The 13031-nt window shown below is 43.6% G+C and overlaps 1 long non-coding RNA gene across 2 annotated transcripts; it reads right to left on the bottom strand.

The window, feature by feature from the left end:
- Positions 1-5483: 5483 nt before the first annotated feature.
- LOC127761484 (uncharacterized) lies at positions 5484-8993 on the bottom strand. 2 transcript variants are annotated; one of them, XR_008015258.1, is made up of 6 exons: positions 8579-8993; positions 8106-8265; positions 6707-7099; positions 6299-6488; positions 6012-6219; positions 5484-5911 (listed from the first exon to the last, which is right to left on the bottom strand). It is a non-coding gene; the product is annotated as an uncharacterized LOC127761484 (long non-coding RNA). The 2 variants fall into 2 exon arrangements; XR_008015257.1 differs by having other exon boundaries at positions 8106-8262.
- Between the last annotated feature and the right edge of the window lie 4038 nt (positions 8994-13031).

Below are 13031 nucleotides of genomic sequence, written 5' to 3'. Positions count from 1 at the left end.
GCCCGTTATGCTGTGCGCTTTAATAACTTACGCTTTTACCCCCTTCATCAGCCAAGCCATCCACCCCACAGGCCACAGGGAGACTGGGAGAGTAGGAAACGCGATATATATATAGGTTAAGATGTTGGGTGATTACCCCCTTTAGTGTGCTCAACATGGACACTGTCGATGGCCGCTATTGTCACCATATATACGAGCACCCACGTCGCGCAGGAACCACGCCCGTCTGTTCGGCGCCGGTGTTCGAGGAGGTGCACCCGCCGTCTGAGGCTACCATGCATCCTGCAGCTGCTTTTTTTGCATGTCCAGTCCTTCCATTGTGGCATTGTCTATTCTAGAGTTTGGAAATTAACATGACCAATTGTACATAAGTTTTTTTCTTTACACGAATTGTACATAAGTTTGTTCCATGAAACCATGGCCAAGTTATTTTGCAACTCAACTACATCAATTGTGTAAAATTGTAAGTTGATTGTAGTATTTGTTTTAATAGGAGAGAAATGCACATCACTACTTCTTAGAGTTGTCTATTTAGGCCGTGTTTAGATTCAATTTTTTTTCTTCAAACTTATAACTTTTCCGTCACATCAAATGTTTGAAGACATGCATGGAGCATTAAATGTGGACGGAAAAAAAACCAATTGCATAGTTTGCATGTAAATCGCGAGACGAATCTTTTGAGCCTAATTACGCCATGATTTGACAATGTGATGCTACAGTAAATATTTGCTAATGACGGATTAATTAGACTTAATAGATTTGTCTCGTAGTTTACCGACGGAATCTGTAATTTGTTTTGTTATTAGTTTACGTTTAATACTTTAAATATGTGTCCATATATTTAAAAAAAAATTGGCACAAGAACTAAGCACAGCCTAAACAAGCAGTGATACCTAGCTAGCACCACCGATTTAAAACCGATAGTAAATGTCCCGGGGCATCATTGTCGTATGCCTCCCACAGGTTCTAAATTAAAACCAAGAGCAAATCCTATTACGAACCGATCGACAGGTCTGTCCTAGTGTTCAGCATCGTCCATGATGAGTACTGGGCTACTGGCGCAGCTAGGAGCTCTTGGAACGGCAACGAATGCAGCAGCAGGCTATGGCGCTTCACCACGCTCTATGGGAAGGAATTGAACAAGTAAGGTGGTGTGTTCTTTTCTTCTGAAGATGAAGATGAAGATTAAGTTTTTTACACAAAATGATATAGTATTAACATATGATTAATTGAGCTTTAGTTATTACAAACTTGAAAAATATATTAAAATGATATTTTAGAGCAACTTTCATATAGAAAGTTTTCGCACGAAACACACCGTTTAGCAGTTTGAAAAGCGTGCCACAAAAATCTTAATCTTCATCTAACTCGTCGCAATAATTAATATTTCTATGAGTTTTCCGCTAGTATAGGCACCACCATAACAAGACTCCATGTCGAGACTGTTTGGTTGGTTCCCATAACATATATAAGGTTGCCACATATCTTGCGTTAGACAAATCTAACTAAGTTAGGTGGATTAGTCATACTTAAGACAAGATTCTTTCTTCACTATATAGGCTTCGCATGCCATTGAGATAAAAAGATGTGGCAAGAGTGGCTTATGCTAACTAAAGTGTATCTTCAATTTTATTAGCCAAACCTTAGGTAAGTTGGCCAAAATATTACTCACTCCATCTATTTTTGATAGTCATATTTCATCTTGACACACAGAGCAAGGATAAGTAATTCTACTTATCATCCATTTAAACATGCTACTAGTCATTTCTCGTAAACAAGCGATTCATTAATATTTATATTTCTCGATGCCAATGTAACCAATCTTGTGTGGAAGAATAAAGAGTCATGCATTAAATCCAAGAAAGTCATTAAGATGATAGGTTGTTGAATTGAAATATGTCTATCAAAAATAAAATTTTCAGATTTGGAAATATGACTATCAAAAGTAGATGGAGGGAGTATTATGACAAGCTTGGTAATAATTTGAAGTACTGAACTAATTAGCAGTCCAGTTGTCTTGGTGTATGTTCTTGCGTGCCATGCTTGTTGATTATGAGAAGGAAAATATTGAGACAATGTGTTGTTTCTTTTCCTTTGGCGTTGAAACATGTCGTCTCGGTGTACTGTTGATTATGAGAATGGAAATATTGAGACAAAGTTGTTTGCACTAGATAAACTTAATTGTCTGTTCATGTTTTAACGAGCTCAGACAAATCGAGCTGGAGCCTCGCAGAGGTTGAGCCTGTGTTAAGCTCGAAGGTCAGCCTTGGCTCGTGCGAGCTCGGCTTGTTATAGCAGCCGGACCCGGTTGGTAAATGCATGGGCATCCGGCCGTTGATCTTTTTGAAAGTGTTTTTGACCCATTCTACCATTTGAAGCTCCATGGCAAGTATGGTCAAGCTGAGCTGCTAGGCAGATGTACAAAAGCGTTTTTGACTCATTTCTGTTTTAGGCAATGATTCCATTACGTCTCTCGCTGCAACAAGCCAGATGATGGGCCAGTCGCTCATCTGGGCCGGATGAAATGCATGTGACCCGCTAGCAGCTAGGCGGAGGCAGTCACTCATTCGGGAAGGTAGTAGTAGCGTTGCTTGTAAGCCATGGTCACAGGCTCACAGCCTCAGGATGACAATGCATGTGAATATGTGATGTAACCGCTAGCAGCCTTTTCCCCGAGACAATGCCGGACCGCGGACCGCCGCACCCCTCAATCCACGCACTTTTGATGAGCCATCCATTTTTCCTATGGAGGGTTCAGATTTGAAGCTGCATTCTCACTCACCCGATAGGCACAGACATTTGTGTTCGTGCGTAGCCGAGTTCTTAGCGGGCATTTGTAGGAAAAAAAAAAATCTCAACTTGGTTTCTTTTGAATGGCCAGGTCACTTTGAGATTCCTTTATGCTAAAGCACCTCCGCTTTATCATCTTCCCCCTCTTCTCTACGAGCCATTGCCAATATCGTACTTCTTGGTGAGCCATTCTCCTGCTCTTCTGCTCCCGTTTTGGCCGAAACTTTTTGGCAACATTGCTCAGACTCACTTCTTTTCTTGGGGGCTTAGTGTCTGCTTCTTTCTCTCTCAGGTAGTGGCAAAGAAGAATAAGACCGTGTTTAGATGGGACTTAAAATTTTTAAGTCCCTATCACATCGAATGTTTGGACACTAATTATAAATATTACGTAGGCTATTAATAAAAACTCATTCATAATCTTGGACTAATTCGTGAGACGAATCTATTGAGTCTAATTAATTTATGATTAGCCTATGTGATGCTACATATTAATAAAACTCATCCATAATCTTTGACTAATTCATGAGACAAATCCATTGAGCCTAATTAATCCATGATTAGCCTATGTGATGCTACAGTAAACATTCTCTAATTATGGATTAATTAGGCTTAAAAAATTTATCTCGCGAATTAGCTTTTATTTATGTAATTAGTTTTCTAAGTAGTCTATATTTAATACTCTAAATTAGTGTCTAAATACAGAGACTAAAATTAAGTCCCTAGATCCAAACACCACCTAAGTCATTCCTTACGAAGAAGTGCTTTTCATAGCTCTGAAGATCTGAATAATTTTAGCACTGAAACTTTGTATTAGTTTCAACAATGTGCAGAAGGAACATGACAGTTTGTTAAACAAAAGTACGAATTTCAAAAGTAAAACCCCATACTCCAGCAAAACAGAAGAGAAATGGAAGCCCCAATCTTTTTTTTTTGTATCGAAGTAGTAGTAGCAAGTTAGCAACAGATCAAATAAAAGTAGTGTAGATTGCGCAAATATTACACAGAGAAGAGTTTGTGAAGTGCAACTCACCAGCAATATTCAATAGCTCTCAGCATATTGCACATTAAGGCCTTGTTTATATCTTACCCTAAAATTTTACACCATATTACATTGAACGTTTAAACACCTCATAAACTATTAAATATAGGCTAAAAACAATTAATTGTTCAGATTGCGACTACTTTGTGAGACGAATCTTTTAAAACTAATTGCTCCATGATTTGACAATGTGGTGCTACTAATAACATGTGCTAATGCAAGATTAATTAGCTTTAATAAATTCGTCTCGCGGTTTACTGACGGATACTGTAATTAGTTTTGTTATTAGTGCCGGAACACCATATACGACATTATATATAATACCCGATGTGATATGCCAAAACTTTATCCTCTGGATTTAAACACTCCCTACTGAAAACAACGTGTAACGCGCTATGGTGTGAGAATTCTATTTACAAATTTTGCATCACAAACGAATGACCAAACAAATTCTAGGCCTCACGAATTCACGATCGAAACAGCCAATGAAGCACTGAAGAACTACATATTTCAGATCCAATAGCAATTTGGACCATCAAATGACGTTTCTGATTTGGGGGTTTGTCTTGCAGATTTTTCAGAATTTGGAGCTGCTGACGAACTTGGAGGTGGACTAGAAGGAGAAGATCAAGGAGAAACCGGAGAAGATCAAACTCAAGCAGCTGCCTTACCTTGTCAGCATCATTGTCGAGGCTTGTGCTTGCATCACTTTGCATTAACGATGAAATTTCATGTTGAATTAGAGGGTAGGTCTAATCGGCGATCGATCGTGATTCGGTCGCCATGCACGACCACGTTTCCATGCAGAGCAACCGCTTTAGCCGATAGCAATCATTTCCCATTCCGTTTCTCTCCACCGAGCCTTGAGTGGTTCATCCTAATAGTGTGATGGTCCAGCCCAAAAAATTTATACATACACTTTATATACAAAATAATTATTATATAAAACTTCATGTATAGACATATTATATGTGTACAAACTTTGTAAGTACATGCGTACAAACTTTTTATGTACAAATTTTGCACTTATAAATTTGAAACAAATTCAACGGTGTGTTAAATTAGTCTCGAGAAAAAAAAATATATAATTTTATTACATCAGAAAAAACTATACATAGCAATTTTGTACGTATATATTTTACATATATGTGCATTTAAACTTTGCACGTGTAAAGTTTATATCTATAAACTTTGTATATGTAAATTTAAAACAAATTTTAAAGTGATATATGTGGGTTTGAGGCCCATGTGCATGCTGGCAGCCCACTCTAAAGAAAAAGCCCAGCTAAAAACAAGGCCCACACATCAGTCCAGAAAGGATTAAGTCTATTTTGCCTTCCTCATTTCTTGCTCCTGTTTAAATCATATTCCTCAATTGTACAACCAGCGAGTAATGTGACTATGAACCGCGCCACCGCAAGGTCTGGCACCTGGAACGATGGTGTATATTGCATCCAATCCCATAAAAAAACAACTTATGGGGAAGTGGGACAGAGAGAGTATTTTCGTAAATCTTTCAAAAACACGTGTATAAATAAAAAAGTTTAAAAATAATGTAACTTTTAAATTTTTATTCGATAAGCAACCGCATAAGCAAACCGATGGGGGTGTTATATAATCCAAACGAGGATGTATTAAATACATGTTAACAGAATGAAAAACTAAACCTGTTTTTTTTACTAGACTTCCCACTAAAACACGTTTCACAAGAACAGACAACACTAAGCGAGTAGGGCACAGGGCAACGCAAGCATCAAAAAATAAACAGTTCTGCGGGTCAGGCATAAAGAAACCAATAGAGTATCCGGAATCTGAAATCTGAGGAAGCATAAAGAAACCAATAGGGTATCCGGAATCTGTAATCTGAGGAAGCATATCACCACACAGCTGCTACAATTTGAAAGCTTGAGAGGTTTTAACAGCCCTGGATTGCCCCTAGAAAGGAATCACAATTTTGTGGTAGCCACCTACAATCCACAAGCTGGCCTCCAAAAGATTTTCCATCAGCCAAACGAAAACGGGTGAAGAAGCATCATTGAGGCATGACGAGAGTCATAGAGCATGCGAATATCCACGCACAAACTGCAAGTATATAATTAACAAATAAAAACTAAATTGATGAAAACGAACAAAAAGATCAGAACAAGATGTCCTGACATATTGTGATGCACTAGAAACTTACATAACCACTGTCTATCTGTTAGCTTGCGCCTTCATCTTTTATGTGCATTGGTAAGGGCTTTTCTCTTTTTTCGAAGCTCTGATAGACGCTATCAACGTGTGGTTTTACTCTTTTTCGAAGCTCCGGCACTAGTATCAACTGGTGGCTTCCTTTTCTCTAATAAAACATTCTTTTGGTCCATAAAAGGCTGCAACATGTCCTTGATTGCCTACACAAAAACCAAGAGATATTGTAAATAAGAGAAATTTGTGATGTTATTGATTGCAAAAGATTTCAAAATACTGCACCTTGCTTTTTATCTGTGTTTGAATCTTCTGAACATGTTGTATAATAGATTGCACCTTATAGGCCCGGACAGCACCTCTATTGTCGAAGCATATCCCAACCAAAAGACCATCAACAGTAAAGACAGGGGACCCAAATGAGGCACACAAGGAAGTAGCACAATCATGAGTAAAATCCGCCTTTCCTACAAACCTAATTAAACATTTCATAAGAGCCTATAAATATAATTTAATCATTTCATAGGACTAATTAAGCATTTCATAAGAACCAACAAATCTAATATAATCATTTAATACTCCCTCCGTTTCACAATGTAAGTCATTCTAGCATTTCCCACATTCATATTGATGTTAATGAAACAGAGGAAGTAAGACAGATGAAATTAGATAAAAATAAGGATTTTAGCTCACCGGACCGATCCAGGAGATAAAAGGTACTTTTGGATTCTGATATCCCAAGGTGTAAACATCCTCATTAATCAACGGTCCAGATTCACAGATTTTCACAGCAGCTAATGGATTAGTGCATTTTGGTTTGCTTAGCATGAAAGAGGCAAAACTATCAGCAATTGATACATCGGTAAAGTTAATCGCCACACTCTCCATGTTCAAGCCAGGAAAAACAGCAGCATAGAGCCCTTCAGAACCATAACAAAATGTCCCCTTGTGTGTTATGACGTAGCATGATAGCTTCTTCTTCGCAATAACTATTCCTGGAGCAAATAAAGTCGGTTTTCCTGCACTCATAGCTATTATCCTAACGAAACACATTTGAACCTTGGCTTGGAGATTATCAAAAGTATCCTGGTAATGAAACATCATATTAAAAAAAAAGCCATTAGGATCATTTGATATCTACTTCCTATAAAGAAACAAGCATACAACCATATACAAGAATTTGAAAACTTGAGATCATGTACAATGGGAGGTATATAAAGAACTTGAGGTTATGTGAATGATTGGTGCTTATAAATATGGTGCCTAAAAGAAGGATGTGTCCATATCATCGAGAACTCATATATAATTTATATTGTCTACTGCAAAATTCTTTTCTCAAGTGTAGATTATTATTTTTTTGATAAGGGCATGCCCATTTCTATTGAAGTACGGAAAACATGGTAGGAAGAAGGGAGAAGTTTAGGAGACAAGACATTACAAAAGTCAATACTCATACGGTAAGTAGTTTCCACACACACACACACACACACACACAGAGCCAGCGGACCAGATCCTTCCCTCGACACACTAGAACTACTGGAACAGCAGTACTGAGCCTTCACTAACTGGAGCGTAGCCTAGGGACTGCATCTACAGGATTGCAGCATCGTGCAGACTCCTACTTGATACAAAAGCAAAGAGAACCCAGCCATACTAACAATATAGCCATATTAACAATACTACAAGTAAACAGGACACGATCAATCACTACTGGTACCACAAGTGCTCAGACAACTACCTTTTCCTATTATTTTATACATAAACAACTGCCAAGCATCACACACAAAAAATATGAACAACACAAATCTGATTCTATTTACTATATAAGCACTCCATGTAAGCACTTGCGCAATTAAGCATTTATAACAACAGAACCAAGAAACCACCACGGGCTGCTGCAGGCAGGGGTTCAGCCAACTTATTTCGAGAAACCAAAGAGAGAGCAAGTTCAGTACAACATTAGTTTTGCCTAGTGCCTTAGACCATGCAAAACATCAATTAATCGTAATGTATAGAAAAAGTGAGTGACTGATTCAAGCACATACGAACAGAAAAGAAAAAAGAAAAGAGGAGGGGAAAAAAGCAAGCTCACCTTAGGCAGCATTTTGCAAATGGGGGAAACAATACCCAAGTAAAGGGTGAATCGGAGTAGCAGGTAGCCAGGCCACCGGGTGGAGGTGCCTAGGAAGAGAGATCGTCGCAGTAGCTTATGAAGTAGTGGCGTAACAAGAAATTTTCGTCCGGTGGTCCTGCTTCACAAGTTCACATCACATACCAAAATTTTGTATCACCGCAAATCCCATGAGTACAAATTCAGGTAAAAGGCGAACAAATATACCAATAATATCTTATAACATCAGTAATCAACTAATTTAACTAGCAAGTTCAAAATATGCACATATTACAATACAGATAGTTCAAAATGTGTACTCCCCACTCCTCTTCATGTTTTTACCAATCCTACAAACTAAAATAAGTCCGCGGCACATCACAAATTTGGCAATGGCAAATGCTTCCTTGATCAAACACAGTGAGAATAATGAAGATATGAGCTAGAGGTATAACCTGTAGGAGCAGGAGACGGCAGCCGGGAGCCGCGGCGCGGAGGGTAGAGAAGCCGCGAACGGCGGTCGACAGCGACGGGCAGGGGATGAGGGTCAGGCGACAGTGCGAGAGGGAGCCAGTCAGACGGGGTTCCCGAGCTCCCGGAGCTGGCGACCGGTGGCGGTGCGGCGGATGGACGCCTTCGCTCGGCGGTGGTCTGTGGCTGTGCCGATGCGGCGCCGCGGCGGGGACCGGTGGTGTGCGCCCCCGTCCTCCGGCCTACGCGGCTCGGGACAAGCGGACGGCGGCGGCGGCACCGAGACCCAGTGCTCAGTGGCGACGAGGAGAGGCAGAGAGAGGCTGCGAGGAGAGGCGAGGCAACGGCGGCGGCGCGGTCACGCGCGTGCGAGGGAGCAGCGCAGCGCCGCCGCGAAGCGCATTGCCTTACCGAGACCTAAGCGCAGCGCCCGCTTCTCCTTCTGCTTATTGGGCCTGAGTAGCTGGGCCAAAATCGGGGCTAGTCCCGAACCAACCGGGAGGGTTTGCCATTTGGAAAAAGTATATATAAGGTCCCTCATCTTGTCACCGAATTACAACATCGTCCCTCAACTGAAAAACCAGATATATATGATCCCTCAACTTACAAAACCGGATCACTCTGAGTCATAACTTACAAAAACGGATTACTCTGGGTCATTAGGTGGTTGACACCGGTTTTGTCCTACGTGGCTGCCGGTGGGTGAACTCCTCAAGCGGGGGAGTGTGAGGCCCCCTTTGTTAATTCGGGCGGGGGGCAGCGGGTGAGAATTGAGGGTTTGGATGGATGTGTGCTGTAGAGGGGGTCGGGGCCCCTCAAGAGCAATGAGATAAAAGGAGTTTATACAAGTTCGGGCCAATGAGAAGCGTAACACTCTACTCCTGTGTATGATGATTTTTTTGAGCTTGGAAAGTCTCTGAATCTCGGATGTACAAACTAGAGTTGGTATGCAAAAGCTAATCTTTTGATCCCCCCACCATGGACATGGGCCTCCTTTTATAGCCTAAGAGGGCACCACAGGAGTATACCGGATTACTTAGGGGAGAAGGCGAAAAGGAATTTATTGGAGGATGAACTCCTCAAGCGGGGGACCGTGAGGCTCTTCCTTTATTAGTTCGGCCTAGGGCAGTGGATGAAAATTGAGGAGCTGGAAGTATTTGAAGAAATGAGGGGGTCGGGCCCTCGAGAGGGGTGAGACAAAAGAGATTTAGATAGGTTCGGGCCGCTAAGGACTGTAATACCCTACTCATGTGTATGATAATTTTTCTAAGCTTACAAAGTCTCTGAATCTCTAGCGAGGAAGCTAAGACTCAGCTTCCCTTCAGAATTTTTAGGTTTCAACCACCTCCTTCGTAGGCCTGGACCTCCTTTTGTACCTTAAGGGGTTACCACATGTGCCATAAGAGCTACCTAGAGAGGAGGGAAAATGTTCTCTACATTAAATGCATGTCTTGTGCCTTAGCTCGGAAGCCATATGCACATTGCCTTGGTGGTGAGCCCATCAGAACAGGCCACCTGACACGAGGGGTGCCCTCGTCATCTCCCATTTAAGGGATGGAGACTTCTGGGCTCCTGTTACACCGGGAAACGGGATCCTTTCTTTGACCAGAGCGGGCGGACCAACTCCAGCTGGAATGAGAGGCTGAAAGCCTCTCGTCATTATGATGAGAACGGGCACGTCAAGGCTGTAGGCTGCCTGACAGACGGACAGTGCGCAGGTGCACTACCCCTAGTCCCATCAGTCATTCGATCGGTCACGGACCGGTCAGACGCGCTGCATGTCGCCATAAATGCGGGTAGGTGGGCACTTGGGGGCGGCCACCTAACGCATCGCACGTGGCGACCCACGGAGGGGGTCGAGGAAGCTCGACCCCCGGTCGCGGAGGGGGGCGGCCGCCCCCCTACCCCGGGCCCGACCCCCCTCGGGGGAGGGCCACGTGGGCACTAGGGGCAGCCTCCTTCCTCTAGTTTTGATACCCTCGGGCAAGGAGGGGCAGCTGCCACTCCACCCCGGGCCCGACCCTCCTCGGGGAAGTGCCACGTGGGTTTGGGGGAGGCCTCCTCCCTCCAAACATGGTACCCCCGGGCCTATATCATCGACATAATTGATTATGCTAAAGAGCACGTTTTATTCTATTGACATGACGACCACATCCTCGACCGCCACAACATGGGCCCATCAAATCGAGCCGCTAGACACGAGGGAGCATTGTGTCATTCGCCAATTAATGGATGAAGACTCTTAATTGGGCTCCTGTTTACACCGGGAAACGGGAGGCCGGCTTTAGACCAGAGCAAATGAACCAGCTCTGGGCGGATCTAGGGGCTAGAAAAAAAAAACCCACCATCACGATGTGATGAGGCGGGGTAACTTGCCGCCGCTTGTCACCTGTTCATTGACTGGGCGGGGTAAACCGTCTGCCGCATGTCACTTTGTCAGTGGCTAGGCATGGCAAGCCACACGCACATCGGCTGCTATATGGGGCCCACCACATCAGGCCGGCTGACATGGGGGACGCCTGCGTCATTCATCATTTAATGGATGGGGACTTAGAGTGCAGGCTTGCACCGGGAATACAAACTCGGGCCTGGCCGGAGTGGCCGGGCTGACACCGGATTGGATGAGAGGCTAAGAGCCCCTCATCATTACAATGGAACGGGGCATAACCCGCTGCACGCCGCCTGACACGCGGTCAGGGCATGAGCGCTCTGTAGTCGTCCCATCCATCATTCGGCCGGTCATGGACCGGTCACTGACCAGTCACAGGCCGGTCTGGCGCTCGGCACGGCGTGGAACGCCCGCTGCAATTGCCTTAAATGCGGTTAGGTGGACGCTGTGAGGCACCCACCTAACCATATACACGTGGCGGCTCGACCCCTCGGGCTTGGAGGGGATGGCCGCCGCCCATCCTTGGGCCCGACCCCCTGGGAGGAGTGCCACGTGGACACTGGGGGCAGCCTCTTCCCTTTAATCTTTGTACACCCTGGCCCGTATCACCGATAGTGGTGGCCATACCTGGGTGACCATGTCATCACCCCCTCCCTCTCTCTCCCCTCTTCTCTCCTTTCCTCCTCCTCCTTCCCCTCTCTCTCTCTCTCTCTTTCTCTTCTACCCTCGTCTAGGTGGGCCGGCCAGCCAGCGGGTTCGAAGGAGGCCGGCTGAAAGGGTCAATTAGGCCTAGAAGGGGGTGAATAGGCTAATTTAAAACTTTATGCGGAAGCTAAAACTGAAATAAGGTCGGAAAGTCTGATCCACAGTCAGACTATCCGAAAATATCAGATAGTCTGATGTTGGATCAAACTGTCTGATCCACCAATGAAGCACAACAAGTAGATCTATCACACAAACAAGAGTAAAGCACAAACAGCGACTAGATCTATAGCGGGACAATTAAGCAAAGCTAAAAGGAGGATGAAGGGAGATCACCAATGATGAAGTTCACGAAGTTGTTCCCGGAGTTCAAATCCTTGAGGGGATTCTACTCTCCGTTGAGGAGCTCACTAAGAGCCGGGTCTTTGCTAACCCTTTCCTCAAGAGGTTGCACTAAGCACTCCTCCTTCCACTAAGGGGTATCTCTTTCCTTGCGGAGGCGAGATCCGGCCTTCACAAACTTCTCCCGGCCAACCACACATAGATCGGTGGCTCGGGAGTGACACCTAGCCGTCTAGGAGTCCTCAACCTCCAAGAGTAACAAACACCACACAACTCTTGGTCAAACCCTAGTGCTCAAGATCGAGTGAAACACACACTAGGCCCTCAAACACCAAATCCACAACCACCAAGATCCACCACACAAAGAACAAGGAGGGATTTGAGAGAGGGAGAAAGAGCTCAAAGATCCAAAGCACCTTAGCACCAAGTTCATCCCAAAGTGAATGAGAATGAAATGAGTTGGGTAACCCTAGAAAAGGGTTAGGTGGGGGGTATTTATAGACCCCCCCCCCCCCCAAAAAAAAAAATGTGGCCGTTGGAGGGGAATCTTTCAGCCCACGTCGGATAGTCCGATACAAGATCGGATAGTCCGATATTTTAAACCTCCAAGGCAACGAGAAACAGAGAACGAAGTTCCATGAAATTTCGGACTTTCCGAGACATCGGACTATCTGATGTTAAATCGGAGTATCTGATATTTTAGAAGCAAAAACTTCGTCCTCAAACAGAGACTCAAGTTCTATGAAATTCGGAGTCTCTGTATCATCGGACTATCTGATCCGACATCGGATACTCCGATACTTAGAAAAACTCACTCGATAGGATTTTTTCAAATCAAGACAGAGAGTGAAGTTCTGTGAAAAATCGGATAGTCCGATACATCTGATAGTCTGATTTCAAATCGGATAGTCTGATGTTGCTCAAGTAAAACTGCAATAACTTTTTACTCCGAACTCCGATTTCGAAGATCTTGGACTCTATGGAAAGCTAGTTTCGTGGGTCAA

Source organism: Oryza glaberrima, chromosome 2 (genome assembly GCF_000147395.1).
Source record: "Oryza glaberrima chromosome 2, OglaRS2, whole genome shotgun sequence".
Taxonomy (NCBI): domain Eukaryota; kingdom Viridiplantae; phylum Streptophyta; class Magnoliopsida; order Poales; family Poaceae; genus Oryza; species Oryza glaberrima.
This window is presented reverse-complemented; position numbering and strand designations above follow the sequence as displayed.